At 51.0% G+C, this 20,049-nt stretch overlaps 1 long non-coding RNA gene across 1 annotated transcript; it reads right to left on the bottom strand.

The window, feature by feature from the left end:
* Positions 1–2,194: 2,194 nt before the first annotated feature.
* On the bottom strand, positions 2,195–17,080 carry LOC146870175 (uncharacterized). The gene is made up of 3 exons (XR_014959217.1): positions 16,649–17,080; positions 5,315–5,587; positions 2,195–3,856 (listed from the first exon to the last, which is right to left on the bottom strand). It is a non-coding gene; the product is annotated as an uncharacterized LOC146870175 (long non-coding RNA).
* Positions 17,081–20,049: the final 2,969 nt, after the last annotated feature.

The following is a 20,049-nucleotide window of genomic DNA, read 5'->3' as shown; positions in this document are numbered from 1 at the left end:
ATGATGGTTTACTTTTGTATGGCACTGTGTCCACATCTGTGTCACTGTGGTTCAGCCCCTCTCATGTGTTGTGTAGTTGCCTGTGGCTACTGTGACACACACATGTTGTGTCCGATGTGCAGTGTGCGTTTGCCTGTTTGTGTTTGTGCATCTGCACCAGTGCATTGGTATTGCTGTTGTGGGTCTTTGTCTGGATGCTGTTTCTGTGATTTTGCATGCTGTCCCTGTGAGTCATTTCACATCATTCTGCACATTCATCCTGGTTGTTGGGTGCCATTGCTGGCATGGAATGTGAGTTAGTGAAATGACAACTACAGTCTACACATGTTGTTTTGGTTGGTGTGTCTATTTTCGAGATGTGTGCATGCTTGGTGATGGTCACTTCTTCTGTTGTGTCATTGTACGCTGTGTGCATTGTCAGCCCCCATGTGTGGTGCTTGTCTGCACATGGCCGAGAGTGTTATGTTTTCACAGCACTGTTTGCCTCAACACATCTCTGTGTGTATGGGACACAACCACTATTTTCCCCCAGAAGTGTTTGATGTGTTGGGAGCAGGGATCATACATGTTTTTTGTTATTTGCAGCTTTGACCATGATGACACTTACCTTTTGGTCACTGTGTTGAGGGGGGTTTGGTCCCCATCACCACAATGCTCCACATCTGCTGCATTTTGTGAGGGGGTGTTCTTTTTACATTGCCACAGAACTATGGTGATCCTTGCCTTGTGTGTGTCACTCTCATGTGTTGGTGACACATGTGCTGTTACTTACATTGTATGCTCGTAGCCATATTCACTGTTGTGGGCATTTGTCACAGACCACACACTGTTGTCATGATGTCGTGGGGGATGTATTTTGCGGACATACCTGATGTTTGCGTATGCTGGATGTGTTGCGCATCACCCATCCTGTGGCTGGGGGTGGCAGTGGTAATGGCCAACAGGTCCCCTGTGAGTGGGGGTGGCAGGGGTGATGGGAAACATAAGCCCGGTGAGTGGAGGTGGCAGCGGTGATGGGCAACATAAGCCCTGTGAGTGGGGGTGGCAGGGGTGATGGGCAACAGGTCCCCTGTGAGTGGGGGTGGCAGGGGTGATGGGCAACAGGTCCCCTGTGAGTGGGGGTGGCAAGGGTGATGGGAAACATAAGCCCTGTGAATGGAGGTGGCAGGGGTGATGGGCAACATAAGCCCTGTGAGTGGGGGTGGCAGGGGGGATGGGCAACAGGTCTCCAGTGAGTGGGGGTGGCAGGGGTGATGGGAAATATAAGCCCGGTGAGTGGAGGTGGCAGCGGTGATGGGCAACATAAGCCCTGTGAGTGGGGGTGGCAGGGGTGATGGGCAACAGGTCCCCTGTGAGTGGGGGTGGCAGGGGTGATGGGCAACAGGTCCCCTGTTTGTGGGGGTGGCAGGGGTGATGGGCAACATAAGCCCTGTGAGTGGGGGTGGCAGGGGTGATGGGCAACATACGCCCTGTGAGTGGGGGTGGCAGGGGTGATGGGAAACATAAGCCCTGTGAGTGGGGGTGGCAGGGGTGATGGGCAACAGGTCCCCTGTGAGTGGGGGTGGCAGGGGTGATGGGCAACAGGCCGCCTATGGGTGTGGGTGACAGGGGTGATGGGTAACATAAGCCCTGTGAGTGGGGGTGGCAGGGGTGATGGGCAACAGGTCCCCTGTGAGTGGGGGTGGCAGGGGTGATGGGCAACAGGTCCCAACCGCCTGGGTACGTGAGTCTCCCCTAAGTCATCTGCACATACTCAACACATATGTACAGCAAGTTGCACAGAGTACCCAGTTGCTCCTATACCAATGATGCCCATACCTGTAGGTCCAGTGGAGATGCACCCAAATTCAGGGAAATAGACAAATTGGACAATAGGAAGCACATCATATGTGCATGGGTGCAAGCCACAGATGTGACAATGCAAATGAAATGTTCACAGAGATGTCCACAAATTGTTGATCATGACACACCCAGTTAGCTGCAAAGGATGGCATGGATACCGACCAGAATAGGATACATATCTCATGAACCACATGGAGTACCTCACATCAACACCTCAGTATTCAACATTGGAAACCAAGCATTACAGGTGCAAGGGCATGCTAAACCTCACCAACCTAATGTACAGCTAAATCAAGTTCACAAGGATAAAGAAAATAGTTTTATTCAGCATATGAAAATGTAAACGTCCGTTCAAACAAAAGGCCAATGGCCAGTCCAGTATCAAATCACAAGGAGTGAACTTGAGTGACAACTGTCACACGTTGCTTGCCTGCACTGGTAAGGACAGGGGACATCCATCCCCTCAGAGGGGTATACATGGGGGCAGGCCAGGCACCGCAGGGACAGGATCAGGGCGCAGCAGAAGGAGGCAGTGAAGGGGTGGTGGATGCAAGAGAGTCACTTGCAACTGCAGTTTAGCTGACTGAAGTGGTGGGTGCAGTCACAACTGTGGGGCACAAGTCAGATGGGGTGGGTGCCGGCACAACTTCAGTGGGCAGGTCAAATGGAGTGGATTGGGTTCCCACTGCAGTGCCCAAGTCAGATGGGGTGGTCGTGGACTCCACTGCAGTGCCTAAATCCATGTGAGCAGAATGGGGTGCAGGTGAGGTCGGCAGGACAGAGGGGGGACATGGTCCCCACATCAGTGGCACTAACTGTCTGACCGGGTGTGGAGGAGCAAGTGGTGGAGGGAGGGCCTCAGCATTTTGGGGATGGTGTATCTGTGGGTGGGAGAACCCGGGGCAGGGTGTGGTGGGGGAACCTCTGGAGTGGTGGCCTGGGGGATGGAGGACTGAGACTTTGCCTTGGAGCTGCGTGGCGGCGGTGGGGTCTTGCTCTTCCGGCTCTGGGGGGACTTGCGGGGGGCCTCAGTCTGACTGTGCCTGGGGCAGGGTGTCCGGGTGTGAGGGGCACTCCCCTCTGTGTGTGGGGACTTCCTCTTCCCCTTGTAATCTGGATCTGCTGGGTCGGTGGGGAAGAGGCCAAGGTCACAGAGGAAGAGCTTCTGTGGAGATGGGGTTGCAGGTGAGGCAATGGAAGGGGGCTGGGAGGGAGAGGTTTCGGAGGACTGCGGAGTAATTGTGGATGACTGTGTGTGTGTGCAAACCAGCCCCTGTGAGTGTGGTATCAGTCCCCTGCACTTGATTGTGTGCACCTCTAGCCCTTGGTTTGGGTGTTTGTTTGCTGCCCGTGTCTGTGGCTTTGTGAGAATGTGCAGGTGTGTGTGTGCTTGGGACAGGTAGGCTGCTAGGAATCGTGGGTGGTTCAGGGGCAGGAGGGGTGCGGGACTGTTGGAGGAGGGACACTGCTGCCGTCAGGGAGGAGGCCACGGACTGATTGGTCCTCTGTAGGGCAGACTTGCCCGATTAAATGCCCTCCATGAACGACACAATTTGCGTCAACAGAGTGGTGTGTGCGTGGAGGACACTCAGCATCGATGTGTGCCCTACATGGATCTATCAAAGTAAGCCCACAGACTCCTCACTCAGGGCAGCAGGGGACACATGTGCAGGGGGTACGGTGCCTGGCACAAAGGAGACATGCTCCCGAACACGGGAGCCTCCAAGGACATCTGGGATGGGTGCCGATGGGAGGGTGGTGATGGTGGTGGCGGGGGCGGGGACAGCCTCACTAGCTGGGGTTTGGTGGCTGCTGACACCCGCCTCCACAAGGGAGTCATCCTCAGAGCTGCTGTGGCCCTCAGCTGGGGTGGATGGTGCTGACGACTCCTCGGTGTGGCTCCACTCGCCCTCCATGCCACTGGGTCCCCTCGACTCCTCTCCTTCTGTTCCTGTCAGGCTCTGTGGCTCCTCCTGGTCCGTGGCGTTGTCCCCTCCTGTGGCCGTGGATGTATCTGGATAGGAATAGGAAGAAAGAGAACAACATCAGTCACCTACACTGACTGCACACACCACAGTGAGTACATCACATCACAGGGCAAGCACTGGCATCATCAGCTGAACACTGTTTAGAATAAGCCAATTGTCATTCTCAACATCAACCATGGTACACATATCCCTCCTTGACTTGCACCCATATGTTTGTTGCATGTTGGATGCTAATACCTCAATGTCCCGACATGCACCACCCACACATTAGTTGGACATGCAAGTGAACATGTAGGAGTATGTCACTATACACACAGCACATCTCTTGCCACTGACTCAGTACTGGTGTCCAGATGAAGGGATGGGCAGAGACTCATTTGACATGCTTGTGATGCATGCCAGCAGCACACACTATGATGTTCTCATGTCCTGATAGTCAATGCCACAATGAGGTGCATGGTGCACATTTGAACACAATGCAGGAACACTCATAGCAAGTTAAATGCCATGGCACTTTCATGCCTGGAAAGTCAGTCAACACTGTCTCCTGTCACAGGGGCAGGGCATCCAGACAACAACAGAATGCACTGTGTCACAATCATAGCTCAGGGGTAAAGCTAACTCTGCAGATGACAAGTGCACTTGCCCATTACCTGCAAACAACATATCCAGGACCCAGAAGACCCCACATCATGCAAATCAGACATATGAGTCTCTGCAAACACAACTCCCTGTACATTACCACATCACAGTCTGCCGTGCATGTAACCCAGCTGCCTGAAGTACACAGTTTCATACACCATTGTGCGCTGTCAGATGATCACACACCTATATGTCACACAGGTCTTGTCTCTCACAGTCACAGCTCAGATGTCCTGCTGACCCTCAAAATCATGGACACCCCAGTTGTACGTAACAGGAAGCCACACCATAATGACACAGAGGCAGACACCTGAAGGCACATGTCACTAAGCACAACCTGTAAGTTGATACACAGGAGTGGGATTACAGAGTGTTTCTAAATGCAGTAGTCAGGTAGCTAAGCAAGTATGACATATTTTATATACATACTCCTGAGGCCCACAAATTGGAGTCCCCTGCTGCATGGGTTTGTTTGAAATAACCCAGCAACATGTGGCGAGTCAGACCAGCAATTCTAACACATATCAAGGGCACACACAGATCACATGTCAGATCCCAGGCATTGGGTAAAAAATTGAACCACCCATGAAACACACAACAGAGTCACGGGAATAGATGCTGTCCAGAAGCTGAAGCATAGCTGACTGCAGGGACACAGTGCCCTAGTGACACAAGCAACATACTGTAGGGGCCACACCTGTGGTACAGATGAGGAGGGTGCATCACACAATTGAGGGACCTGAGTATTGGACTACAAGACCAATGTAATGTGGAAGTGTGACCAGGCCAAAAGACTGCAATTAGCATGTCAGACATAGTACACAGATTAGGCATGGATTTACCCCCTCCTTGCTGCTGTCTGGCCTTCAGCTGTCTATCCAGGTCCAGGAAGACCACTGCCAGGATCGGGAGCATGTGGGGGGGGTCAGGGTCCGGTGTCCGCCCCTCCTGCGTGAAGGTGACAGCTTCAGCTGGACTCTAGCGATCCTCCGGGTCCAGCCCCGAAGGTCCTGCCACCTCTTCTAGCAGTTGCGGATCCGGCGCTTGTAGACCCCCATCGAATGAACTGCCCGGGCGATGGTCAGCCATATCTCCTGCTTCTGGTGGGCATCAACCTGTGAGGATGACAAAGTTAAAATTCCATTGACACACATGCCCCATATTTGTGCTGCACACATTTGGATATACATGTCATCATCACAAAGGAAAATGAGTTACACAGGTAGTGCAACCATGGGAAAGGACAAATGCCCTGCATGTCTGACATGTTAACAATGCCTGGGAAGTTTAAGCTTGCACTAATGCACTTTAGCAGCAGAACACCTGTTCATTACATGCACCTGCACATTTTGGGGGTTGAAAGTAGTCAGTGAGAATGCTTGCCACTAGTGTACACACTGCTAGTACTGCTAGTCAGACAACATGCACTATTAGGAAGGCAGTGGACTGCACACTCACCTGCTCCCCTGGTTTCCCATACAGCTTGCTGTACTGTGGAAGGAGCCCGTCCAGCAGGGCCTGGTTCTCAGCCTCAGTGAAGGCTGGGGCCCTCTCCAGTGTACGTGCCGTAGCAGGAGCCAGAGGATTCAGAGAAAGCAGCAGTGGTAGCAGGCATGTGGTCGAGTAGCATGTAGTGCAGGCAAGTGAGCTCCCTGGGGGCCAGCCAGCCTTATATCTGTGCTGCAGAGGCAGACTCTGTGCCATGTGTCCCCAGTGATAGGTCCAACACAGTTGCATTCTATGATTCTGGCCAATCCATTGAAATGTAAGACTCGTACACGTCTTCTACATCGTTCAAATCTTGACCTTCATGAAACACTAGGAATTGCAACATTTTTATAGGCATCCAACTGAATTTCCAGCACACAACTCATACAAGTTTTGAATCCGCATCTGTCTCCATGACAGTCCAGAGCCAATGGGTGCGACTTGCTCTGTCAACTGACTGAACAACGCGTATTTTTGAAAATACACATGCACCCTTCTCCATATGATTCAATGGCCAAGGCGTACGCCTGTCTCGAACCATGCCTGCCCCAACGCGCATGCATGATAGTCACCCGTGTCGGGCCTCATTGCAGTCAATGGCAAAGCATACGCACGGCTCGGTCATGAGCCGTGCAATGCGTACGCATTGTCACCCGCGTCGGACTGCATTGCAGTCAATGGCAAAGCGTACACACGGCTCGGTCATGAACCGTGCAACGCGTATGCATTGTCACCCGTGTCGGATCTCATTGCAGTCAATGGCAAAGCGTACACACGGCTCGGTCATGAACCGTGCAATGCGTACGCATTGTCACCCACGTCGAAGCTCATTGCAGTCAATGGCAAAGCGTACGCATGGCTCGGTCATGAACCGTACAATGCGTATGCATTGTCACCCGCGTCGGACCTCATTGGTGTGACTATTTGACAGATTAAACACACAATTACTTGCCAGGGACACCTGTGCACACCTACCACACTACAGCATTGGCCACACAGTGTCCCATGGCATGTAAGGCTGCATTCCCTGTGTGTTGGGGGGGGCAACATTTGGTTTGTTGGGTGGCACTTTTGTTCAGCCACTCCCAGGCTGTGCACGTGTACATGGGGGCAGAATCCTTTGTGTGTTTTGCACATTACCACTGTGATGTGCAAATGTACAGTAAAGGGTATGAGTCACGGACACAGTTGCAGGTCGGATAGGTTTAGGACATGTCACATACACCCTGAGTCTTGGGGGTGATGGCATGTACGTCACAGTGAGACCTGCACCCACAATTCAGATGTGCACCCACAGTTTGTGTGCATGTTGTGTCTCAGATGTGTCTGATCAAATGTGCCCAATGGGAGACAGTCTCCACATCCATGTGGTATATGCAGCAAGCTTGATGGTGTGTGTGTGTCTAAGAGACATACTTGTAGGGCCTGCGGTGACAACAGTGGCCACTACCTGTGGGGCTCACGCTTGCCTTGTGGTGTGTACGTGATACGCCATGTCCATGCCAGTGTCGATGTGGCAATACAGGGGCCCTGGGTATCTGCATGGCAAAGATCTGTGATGCCTGGGAGACATCAGGCCTCACTTGTCGCTGTGGTGTGTGTTTGTAACGTCACAGCAGTACATAGGTCGGGTGACACAGCCAAATGATTGGCCATTGCACTACATGGGACATATGTGGACCTGTGTAATTGAGATGTGAGGTGATGGTCATGTAGGTGACATATGTGTCCATGCCCAACAGCACACACCTCAGTACATTGTGTAATGTCATGATGTATCATGTGATATTGAGACTGGTCATGGCCACATGGGTGGATGAAGTGCCAATCTTCCTTTGCTCATCTCTGTTCTGCAGGGCACCAGCTGTCCATCGACCATTGACAGACCTTCAAACCATGCAGGAACACGACTGCATCCGACGGTACTGCTTCACCAGGCCACTGATTGAGGAGTTGGCGGAGCAGTTGGCGCCACATCTGCGACCTGGCTGGACATACCCTACAGCACTGACTCCAGAGGTGATGGTGATGGCAGCCCTGCACATCTTTGCTACTGGTACCTTCCAGTACACTGTGGCTACAGCAGGTGGGATGTCGCAAACTATGTTTAGTCGTGTGCTACGCGATGTCTTAGAGGGTATTTCCTTGACCTGTACATCAAGTTCCCTAGACCAGCTAAACTCCCTGAACTAAAGGATGCCTTTTATACACTGGGGAGGATGCCGAATGTCATCGGATCTACTGAACACATGTGGCCCTGATACCACCACAGGCACATGAGCAGGCATACCGTAACAGGAAACATTTCCACTCGATCAATGCTCTGGTGGTATGTCTTGCAGACATGTGTATCATACATGTGTGTGCACGGTTCCCTGGTTCTGCGCACGATGCCTACATAATGAGGAGTAGTCGCATTGCAATGCTGATGTCACAGATGCCAGATCAGCGTGCCTGGCTTGTCGGTGTGTACTGACTGTTTCATTGTGTGAGTTTATCAATGTAGTATTCCGCACTCCCACAAAACTCAGCTACTTGTTCATTTTTATTGTGTGTAGGTGACTCTGGATACCCCAACATGCCGTGGTTGCTGACACCCCTCAGGAACCCTGTGACCCCAGCCGAGATGTGCTACAATGAGACACATGGTCAGAGCAGGAGGGTGATTGAGTGGACATTCGGCCTCCCGAAAAGCCGCTTTCGCTGCCTGGACAAGACCGGAGGGGCCCTCCCATATGAGCCTGCAAAGGTGTGCAAAATAATCCTTGTATGCTGCATGCTGCACAACATGGCAGTGCGGAAGAAGGTGCCTCTCATCCAGGATGATGATGACTATCCTCCACCACCTGTGTAGGATCCCGGCCTGGGCCACGATGCCAGTGATGAGGAGGATGAGGGTGATATCCGCTCACAGCTCATCAACAACTTCTTCACCTGAATGTGAGTTTCCAGGGTCGTTTTGTCAATGTATGGAGTTAGCCTGGAATGTGTTGTGGCTGCTCTGTTGCTGTCTGAGTGTGTCTGTGTGCCACTTGACTGGGTGTGTGTAGTGATGTGTCCATTCAGGTGGTGTGTACTCCACAATAGGGTAGTTCTACTAACTTGTGTCTGTGTAGGTTTCTTGTGACATGTTTTGTGCATGTGTATTGCATTTCTGTCCGGCTCTGCTGTGCTTTTGACTGTGTCTTTTGTCTGTCCTGCACAGGGTAATTTGCCTGTTGTTTGGTCAACACTGACCCCCAACACCCAGAATCCGACACCTGTGTGGGAGTAGTCAACTGACATCAAGTGATGTGCCACACACCCCTGGACTACAATTTTCAGACACTCTGTGACCGTGTGTCCACCGTAACGTACAATTGCCTTGCAACTATTTTTGAATAAACATGTTGCTGATGTATAATACATCGCCATGACTCACCTAACGTCGTTCACATTGTTGCAGTATTTGGCATGCACTGTGTTGTGTAGCAGATCGACATCTCCATGACACATGACAAGTTGGAATCACAAAAGAGGCAAGTATGGTGTACTGGTGACTTTATTTTTGAACATGTGTGAGGCGAGTGCTCAGGATGGTGGGTGCTGTACATTGGTTTTGGAATCCAAAGTTCACATTAGAGTTGGAAGTGCTGATAGATGAAATGTCCAGAGAAAAGTCCACAGTCATCTGCTACATTGGACCAACATGAACCCTCCATGTCATGTGGGCGAGTTGTATACGATTGAACAAGGTGAACGGGTTGCACACAAAGAACATTGTCCAGAACAGATTTGGAGGCCCTGGGGGATGTGCTTGGACATCTGCCTCTCACATGTCCTTCTTCGGATGACCCCTCTTCTTCTTGTGGGGGGGGGATCCTCAGGTGCAGGCCTTTACGGTGCAAGGGACTCTCCGCCAGAGTCCTCCTCCCTCCCTGTGGCACTGGCAGATGGTGTTGCAACAGATGTTGTGGGCACACAGGGAGGGTTGTGTTGATCTGGCGGAGGCATTGGAGTATGTCCCGATGCACCGCAGTAAGGGCATCCCACTTTGCTTCCATGTGGGCATGGTGGGCAGCCTGCTCCTGTTGTATGTCCTTGAGGATCCCCACTACCTGGCCAAATCCTCCGGTGCTATCCTGGTACGCATCTATGATGCGTGCCAGTTGGGGGTCATCATGCAGTCCAGACCCCTCTGCCTCCCACCCCTCCCAGCTCCCCTATCCACACGGCTGGACCAGCGGCGGGACGCACAGGTGACACTGGGACCCCTTGGGTGGTGTTGCTGGTGGTGTTTGCTGTAGCTTCCGGGGGGGTCCTGTGTCCCTGTGCAGTGGGTGTTCAGTGGCCTTGGTCTGTCCGTGTTGGCGAGGGTGCCCTGTCGGTTTCCAGATGCTGGAGGCATGGGTACAGGGGGTACAGATGTTGATGCTGCTGGTGCTGCATGATGACTCACACCGGAGGGGCCAGGTTGGTCGTCGTCATCCACAGAGACAGAGTCAAACCAGAGAGCTCAATGTCCACCAGAGTCTGGGACTGGGAATCACCTTCATTTGGTGCTGGGTCCCCAGCACCAACTGTGTTTGGAAGAGACACACAATGTAAGTTATGTTTCCACAGGCATCAATGGTTCACAAACATGACATTTTCTACTGTACGAACAGATACCTGCCTGTACACTGCTTTTTTCCAGCTTGTCACGGACAGAGTTTGATATTGTTGTTGCCCATTTCCCAGCAGAGCCTTGTGCTCCCCACAACAGAGCCCAGTGTCAGACATCTTGTCAGTCCCTTCCCTCTCCCTGTGAGGTGAGCATGGTTCAGTGTTTGCTTGCTGGGTCATGTGGGTGGTTGTGGATTGTCTGTGACTGCAACTCCCATCATACTCTTGGCTACACCCCCCTTCCCAGCATGCCCATACTTCCTCCCTCTTGACTCTGCTTCCCCATGAGGGGGTGTGACAGCAATGGCAAGATGGCTGACTGGGAAATCCTGGTATTTGTTTGGATACAAGTCCAAAGAGAGCCCCTGTGCTTCACACAGCAGCACCAAGTACGGGGTATCTTTTGCTGATATTTCACAGAGGTGTGGGTCAATGCATTCTACCTGGTGAGTTGTGTGGAGTTTGTGTTGAGGGGGGGTGTGTGTCTCCACATGCTGGTAAGTATGGTCAGAGCGGTCAGTCCTCCTTCCCACCCGGCCAGACATCCCACCATGAAACGAGCTTCCATTGGAGGGCGTGCAAGTTGTCTTTCAGGATGTCAGTCAGTGGTGTCCTGCTTCTGATTTGCACACAAGCCCTACCAGGGCCTTGTGCTCCCCACAGCAGGACCCAGTGTCAGCCATCTTGTCAGTCATTTTCCACTCCCTGTGATGTGGGCATGGTTCAGAGAGGTCTTGATGGGCCAATCAGGAGGGGGAGCATTATCTGTGACTACAAACCCCATCATGCTTTTGGATACACTCACTTCACCTGCATCCACACTACTCCTTCCTGTCAGTCAGCTGCACTGTGAGGTAGTGTGTTTGTGGTGGCAAACTGTCTGGCAGTGTTTATTTAGCTTTGTGCCACGGCCTTGCTCTATTTGTTTGTAGGTTGGTGCATGTCATGACACAGTTCCAAGTCACTATGAGATGGCAGGTATTGTGTTTGTCTGACTGGCATACACATGTTGGGATGATTATCTCTTGGTTACTGTGGCTTTGCTTGCGGTGCATGGTTTCACTGTCCCCTTGCCACACAATATTGGGTATGTTGTTTGTGTACTCACCAGGCTCTGGTATGTCTGTTAGACCATGGACGCTCTCTGGTGGTAAGATGTCCTGCACCTTCTCCTCCCAGATCCTGAAGTAGACTGGTTTGGCAGGAGGGCGTGATCTTTTTCAATGAGTTTCTTGACCCTCCTGCGTACATCATACTACCTGTTCTGGATATTGCCCTTTGTGCGCCTTGCTGGAGCTTGAGCATTCACCTTGTCCACAATCCTCACCCACATCTTGGTTTTCTGTGACATGGGGGTCCTTTGGACCAATGTACCAAACAAATGTGACTCTACTCTGATGATCTTGTCTACCAGCACTTCTAACTCACTATTTGTGAACTTTGGATTCTTCTTTTGGGGCATGGTAATGGGTGGTGGTGGTGAGTGATGTGTGTGTGAGGGTGCAAGTGAGGGTGGGTTAGTGTTGGTTTTGCTAGCTGTATGTGTGTGTGCTTTTGGATGAGGTGCTGATGGTGTGTGAGTTGTGTGATGGGTGAGTTGTGAGTGTGTCTGTGGTTGCTGTGTATTGGTGTTTGCTGCTGGCTGTGTCTCCTGTTTGCAAGGGATCATGGTAATGATTGTAGTCCTTTATATAGTTGGAGTTGTGGGTGTGTCTTTGTCCCAGGTTTTTTTTATTTGATATTTATAGGCTTTGTCATTGCTTGTTTGGTCCTTTTTTTGTCTTTTGGGTTTTGTAGTCATGAAGGGGAGGCTCTTCTGATGGAAACGGACGCTGATGTTGGCTCGTGCGGGCTTCTCCGCCTCGTTCATGCTGACTATCTTCTGTGTTTCATACGCGTCGGTCGCGGAGATCTCTATAACTTGTGGGCCCGGTTTTCTGTGCGTGTCGGTCGTGCGGCGAGTTCTCAGTGTGAGTCGGTCTGGGTTTACACGCATTGCATCGTACAGCGCGGATCGGACATCACGGGTACGGGTCGGTCGGGTTCATTCCGGGTTCGTGTCGGTCGGTGAAACTCGCGTCGGTTTTCCGGCCGGATCACTATTTTCACTACGGCTCGGTCGTACGGCTTGTATTCCGTATGTGTCGGTTGTAATTCACACACGTTGCATCGTACTGCACGGGTCGTACGGTGCTGGTCCGTGTCGGTCGGTCTCCGGTCCAGGTCCGTGTCCGTCGGTACGATTTGCAGCCGGAATCAGAATCGGCCCTAAAGAAGTTACAAAACGCCATTTCAGAATGGACACCTTCCTGTAAATGAACAATCTTCCCCTGCAAAGCAGACACTCTTGCACTATGGTGCAAGGGTGTCTTCATTGGCACTAAGTGGCTAAATTAGCACCAGCGCAGGGAGAAACACAGGGGTGCACCGTGTACTTGTAAATACGGTGCTGCCCTCTGTTTGAGAAGTCGCAGACTGTTAGCTGTACCTTGCACAATGTGATACTTTGTGGCTCATTATGATGGCGGGCGGATATCATTCTGCCCGCCACCATAACGGTGATGGGACCGACCGCTAGATTTGCGTCGGTCCCACCGGCCCAATTAGGATGTGCCCGCCATACTGGCGGGCGCATCCTGGCCTTTTACCATTGTGGACGGTGCTGCTGACTGCAGCACCGGCCGCAATAGTAAAAGGGCATGCACAGCATTTCCCTGCACCACGTGGCAGGCACTGGGAACTGCAGGGGGTACCATGGGTACACCCCAAGTGCACCCCTAACCCCCCACCCCCATGGGGCCCCACAACGGGCTCCTTCAGCCAATCCCCACCCGCATTTCCATGGAGGCATCGCCACCATGGAAAGGCCTTTAACCCACTCACATCCTAATATGGCTGGCAGGGCCTGCTAGGCAGCTCCACCATATTCGTGGCCCAGTACCGCCCGGCCGGCAATCGTAACGATTGCCGACCAGTGGAAAAGTGGGGGACGGACTTTGCGTCCGCCGCGATACCCAACGCCATCATTATATGGCAGGGGGTATTTCACATCAGGATGGCGTAACGATCGCCATTGCTGGCCCAGCGGTGGCGATCGTTACGCCATCCAAATGAGCCCCTTTGTTATGATATGACAACCTCTGTCCGCATACAAAATAAGGGTCAGTACTGCTACATTGCAAATACAGGCATGGTTCCTACGTGCATCCTTCTGACTGCAAGCAGAATCCTTTCCAAAGTAGCCAGACATTGGAAAGGCAAGATTTAACAACATGTTTAAGAAGCCTTATTGGTACTATTTATGGTAGAACTTAATAGAAATTGTACAAACGTTTAAGGACTTTGTAGGTTCCACTAGCAGGGGAATCCACGATTCTAGCTCGGCTAGACCCCTGCTACCTTGAACAGAATGTTATTCCCAGGTTAACTAAAGGCAGTGGCAGCTGGTGACATTTGAAAGTGATGCAGCGTAAAATTATTGCTGTACTGCATAAAGTGACAAGCGGCGAGCGTAGGGTGTGAGCCTAAACAACCTATGGGAGTTCTGGGGGGCTATCCCCCCCGAGAAAATTTTGAAAAAGGACAGGATAAATGGTGCATTTTCAAGCAAATTTGAGGAAGCAGGAAGGTTAATAAGGCAATACAATTGAATTATTAATGATTTAAGAAATTGCTAATTTTTATGACCTGTAGAGGACAATCTTTGCATATGCTGATGTTATCATGTGCCCATATTAACTTTTGAACACACTGATACACTTGTAATGGTTTTAACTATACAATAAATACATTCATTGACAGTGCAGTGCGGTACATCAATATGATGACACTATTTCTTTAAATTAATTTTCTGTTTTCATGCAAAAAACGCCATTTTTAAAAAAAAGTGCAATAGTGACTTCACTACAACATTCTGAATCTGTTTTAGGTGACACCGTTGCATAGCAGGAAGGCCACAATACAGACCGTGACTATAGTGAAAGCACAATTAAATCTTAAACCTATTACAGTACAACTTTCAAGCAAAATCTCTTGTAAATGAATAGTGAGGTGTGCATGTAGTAAAACCACATATTTATAAAGTATTTACACATTTATACACTGATATTACATAGATTTAAAATTCATAAATAACAATTTCAAGAATCCGCCACAAGGGCCAGGAAAGACATGCACGTGGCCTCAGAATCAACAGCTTTAAGTAGTAACGCAGTGCTGCCTGGAATAAAAGGGACACAAACAGAGATGGGCCACTTTAAAGGACATGGGAAAAAGTAAAACACTCGACCTTGACTGCATTTGGGGCAGAGTGAATTGGGGGACCAACAGATAAACACCTCGAGTAGCAGCTGAGAGAAAACACAAACTCTTCTTGTATACGCTATTACGCTTATTTCAGGGGCCTCCCTCAGAAACAGTGGCGATGTAACTCGCATTCACGACACTTACATGTGGAACGCCAGTGCGCACATTTACACACGCGCCAATGGTCAGTTCACACAACATTTACATATATGCTTTTCAACCCCTAGGTGTCTTATTTGGAAAATACATGCGCCCCTTAAATATACCCTTGGTGCACGGAGTATGAGGAGTCTGACCTTTGGCTTGAGGGCAACAAATGTGATTGGAAGAGTGATATGTAATCCTGTCTGACAGCTTTAAAAAATCAGTCTGGTAATTTCACCAAATATTCCAGGAGTAGGGAAATAAATGCCCTTTGACCGTTCACGACTGACAGGAGTGCTTTTTCTCAAAGAACTTTTTCTTGAAAAGCTACGAGTTTTGTGATAAACAGTGTTTGATAAGGTACAAGCAGCCCAGCTGCGGAAAATATCAAAACAAACTGTATTATCGTTGTAGTAATACAGCACTTAATATCCCTGATTCATGCTCACGTGCAGTATCAGCATGCTACAAGCTGGCAGTGAAGGAGTTGGAAGGGGCTACCTTACCAGATCCAGGGGACGTGCCCTACGAGTCCGACAAAAGTGCAAGGTAAGCACCACTGACCAAGCCCTCGGCATCTGACCAAACAGATCATTAGCACCTCACCACCACCAACACCTATCTGAAAGCTAGATGAACAGTCTAGTCACCCACAAACCGGGGTCCCCATCAGCTGCAGAAACCACGCACGCACCACCAGCACTACTTACATATCTCCTCAACTTTTTCTCCAGCGGGGACTTTCGCAGCCACCCCGAGCAGATCACCTCCACTCCACTCATGCTTTCAGGCTCTGTGGTGCGTGCTATAGCAGAGGCCGCCCCCGAAGGGGGCCTCGAGGGCCGGCGCCGTAATGGCCGGTCGTGCCCACAAGAAACGGATCCGGTTTGCGCTGGTCAGCGCCGCCGGGAATCGCCGCGCTGCAAAAGCGCCCAAGGCCCTCTCCTCCCCCTCCCCAAGGACAAAGGGGAAGAAGGAAAGGGGGAGGGAGATATAAGGCAACGCTCCCCCTGGGCAGCTCCCCTTTTACATCAGGGAGCTGGGGGAGCAGCACCAACGTTTTTTGAGTAGAAGAAGGAAGGCGACATGGACCCGGTCGATCGAGGAAATGGGAAGTTACCTGCACGGTCCAGTCGCAGTGAGTGGCGGGACCCACCTTCCAATTCCCATCACCTTGGAAGAAGAATCGAAGCCGCTCCGGGCTATGCAGCGAGAATTAGGCCACACTCTGTGGCCTACCAACGAGGAAGAACGCGGATGGACACGCATAGGCTGACGGAGCCTTCCCATGCTCAGGATAGTCCACACCGGGACCCTGCCTCGCGACGAAAGGGCTGGCGGCTTAAGGCGCCAACTGCTGAGTGGGGGCAGAGCGGGCGACGGTTTCCCCCGAAGACGAGTCCCCAGGCAGTGGAAGTGAGCACGGGGGCAAGGCTGATAAGGCACGGAGAAACTTGCTCTGGGAGGGGATATCGAACGGTTACTGGGGCTGTTGCTCAATAGTTAAGCGCAGGATGTGCAGTCGCGAGCCGGGTTCAAACATCCCCCGTGCTGGTCAAGCTACGCAGAAATGCTTTGTTTTTAAATGAACTCACCATAGGGCACGTCTCCTTGCCGGGTGGCCACAGGGTTCTAGTGCGGCATGTTAACCGCGAGCAACCGGGGCCAGTGGGTAAGGCGCATTGTTTAGGTGGGAGACTCCAGGGCTTCGCACCCCCCCCTCCCTCAGCGGAACAATTTGTGGCATGCTCTGAGGGCAGTTTAGTCTTAAACGGGGGGGGGGGGGCAGGCTCGAACACGCAGCTAACGTCTGCTCAAATCCCGCTCACTGCCGCTGATGGGAATGCAAAGTTTACCTTCCCCTACGTCACAGCTGGGGTGGTGGCCTCGGCTCCCCTCCCCTCTTCCGCGAAAGTTAGTGGCTGCGTGGCTCCAAACTCAGGTGGGCGCATAAGCTGAACAAGGGGAGACTGAGACCGATTTGCCTTTACTTTTAAAAAAAGCGAGCACCTAGGGTGCAGGGAATACCACCAGCAGCTTGTAGTGCACTGAAGCATCCCGGGTTAACGGTGGGACACCCGGGATAACAGGGATGCAAAGGTCAGTTACGCGGAATAAGTTACGGCACAAATGAGCGGGGAAGGGTAGCTCGCTTGTTTTTGAGGTTGGTGCTACGTTGCTGGGGAATATCGCAACGTAATATAGGATGAATAAGGCATGTCTCACCAGCTGAGTTTTTGAGGCGGCAAGGCTAACGACCAAGGGCCAGGGCGCTACACGTGGGCACCGAGTGGCGCGCAGAACAGCGAACGATCGGCCCATAGATTGAATTTAATTTGAAAGGGGCTCCTTGGTTTTGGTTGCCGTTAACATCTCTACACGCGCTCACGCTACATCTAGGGGCAATAATAGCATACTTCGGATAAATTATATAAGTAATCGCAGCATGGATGGCGCAAAGGCTTTTTGCCTGGAGTAGGTTAGCCTGATGGCAGGCTCGAGTTACCAGGAGTAAGATCGAAAACGCATGCTTTTAGCTCAGGGCCGGCTCTAGGGCAGTGCAACCGCAGCGGGTGCTGACTGGGCAGGGGGGCGCCCGTTTTACTAGTTTATTTTGTGACCAAAAACCACACCGCCGCATTCCTGTCCTCCAGCAATTTTCAGGAAACAATTGAAAGACAAGTAAACTCTTAACGTGCTGGCGAGAGCTGAGTCTTGTGTAGTAGGAGTTTTGACTGGGGAAGTTCTTTGTTTTATTCATAGTAAGCCGTGCCGAGGGTTAACATGCCTGCTGCAAAGAACATGGACCATGCAGATCACGAAGGGAATGCACGGTCAACATGTCAGTGGGATACCACTTTTGTCAGAGACTTCCTTTTTGTTAATAGCAGTATACAGTAAGCTGTGAACTGTCAAAGAACTGCGTGCAGATTTCAAGATTTGGAGTAGAGCATATGGTTTTTCCCCCCAGACGTTCATTGGTCTAAGGTCGCAAAAGGGTTCAGTGGGGTTCAAATCAGTTCCTGTTATGAAAGAGAGCCCCAATCCATGGTGTTTCATGTTAAATCCAGACTTTGTGCTGTCCCAAACCCAGTACTCTCCAACCATACTGCCTTCCCGTATGGGTGACAAGTGAATGTCAGACCAGCTACAAAGTCGCACGTGTCTGTCAGCACAGTTAGCCCATTAAATTAAATTGCGTACGTTTGGACAACTATGCTATGCTATGTTCACGGTAAAGTAAAATAGATCTCGGCTGGGACTGGAGTGTGCCAGGTTTTTAATAAAAAATAGATCGTCAGCCGGGCCTGAAAGGTGCCAGAGTCCAGAGGGGACAGTAGCGGGCACTCTCACCTGAACAAACGTGTTGCCAATGCAACGTTTACTAAATAGAAAGGTTTGACCGGAACACAATAGGGCAGTTCATAGGCTGCTTTCTGGTAGTATCCTGGTCCCCTGGGACAGGGGTAAGAGCGCAATATAGGGCACCCACACCATGAGAGGGAATTGCGCCATTACACATGCCCAGATGGGCAGGACAGAAGAGGAATTTAATAAATAAATAAATACATTTTGCGTGGTCTCGCAGAATGCTCACATGGTATTTCCACTTAGTACCCTGGAAAGCGCTGCAGGCAGGCGTGCCGGTGCGCAGAGTACGGGGCCCGAGAGGGGGGGTCACTCAAATGCAATTGAGGCCATTCAGCTAAACAGACCATTTACCAACGCAGCCTGTAATAAAAAAGGCGATACAAACACTGATCGGTTTTCCGAATGCAAACCCCTGCATGGTTGTTTCATGTCTCGCTCCTACGAAGGGCAGGTTCCCGCGCCCCCAGGCAGGGCCAACCCGGTATTTCACCTGTCCAGTATGAAATAATGGCAGTTCTGTAGACAGGAGGTAAAGAAAATATCCAATGGGGAAAGCACCACAACGGAACACACAGTCGCGTTGTAATGAGGAATCCAGTGTAGTAATGAAGCAGCAGCACTTCTGGTATACGACGGGGATAATGTTTTGAAAACATTCCATTCCACGGGGCACCCGCTCGAAGTTTAAGCGGGAAAGGTCCAATACAAAAAATTGTATGAGTTATAGGATATAATAGTCATAGCCAGGGGAATTCATTAGCAAGGACCACAATATATAGTTTTCTGAGGTGCCACTACATGGGCCATTCAGGGTTGATCAATCCACATGGCCGGAATGGCAGAGGATTTCATCAAAATATATTCTTAGCGCAGCAACATGAGCCAACCCCTTCAAATGTATTAGTTATTGTATTCTAAAGTGGGGTTACAAAAATTTTGGAAGAAAGAAGGTTAGCGGCTCACCAGTAGAGCATGACAAAGACAATTTTCTGGTGATAGCCTGTCCACGGGGCCATAAATAAATAAATAAAATCAGTACCATTGAATGGGTAACAATAAACATCTGTTATGCAGCGCCAGTGTCCCCTATTTGTACGGTATTTCAAGAGGGAAGGCCAAAGTCAGTTTCTAGGGGCCGGCTTCCCGGGGACAAGGGCTGGGAGCGCCCCCTGGGGTGTCCAGGGTACTAGAGGGACCTGCGCCCGCGACCATTGCGCATTGCAGGAGGGAAGGGAAGTGATACTTCAAAAATAAATAAATAAATAGGATGCGCAGCATAGTAGGCTTACAGGCAGGCCGGGCACTAAACACTTGGCCCCCAGACAGGAGCAGACCGGTACCTACCGGGGGAGCCTGCCAGGAGCATGGACGAAGTAGAGGGTGTAATTAAGCAATGTATGTTGTATCATGCTTCCACAAGCGGTATCTGACTATCTCCCAATTTTGTTTAATTTCATGTGGGACCCATGGCGAGAGAATACAGTGCCATAAGACTCCGAACAGGACACAAGCATGCTGCTACATGAGGGCAAGGGCGGAGCAGAGCACACCATGGTGTTTGTGGGGAAGATTGCCAACAGACCTTACCAGACGTCAGCCTCCCGGAGACCCAGCTAGAGGTGGG

Source organism: Triturus cristatus, chromosome 1_1, assembly GCF_964204655.1.
Source record: "Triturus cristatus chromosome 1_1, aTriCri1.1, whole genome shotgun sequence".
NCBI classification, from domain to species: Eukaryota; Metazoa; Chordata; class Amphibia; order Caudata; family Salamandridae; genus Triturus; species Triturus cristatus.
The sequence above is the reverse complement of the archived record's forward strand: the minus strand, read 5'-3'. Positions and strand labels throughout refer to the sequence as shown.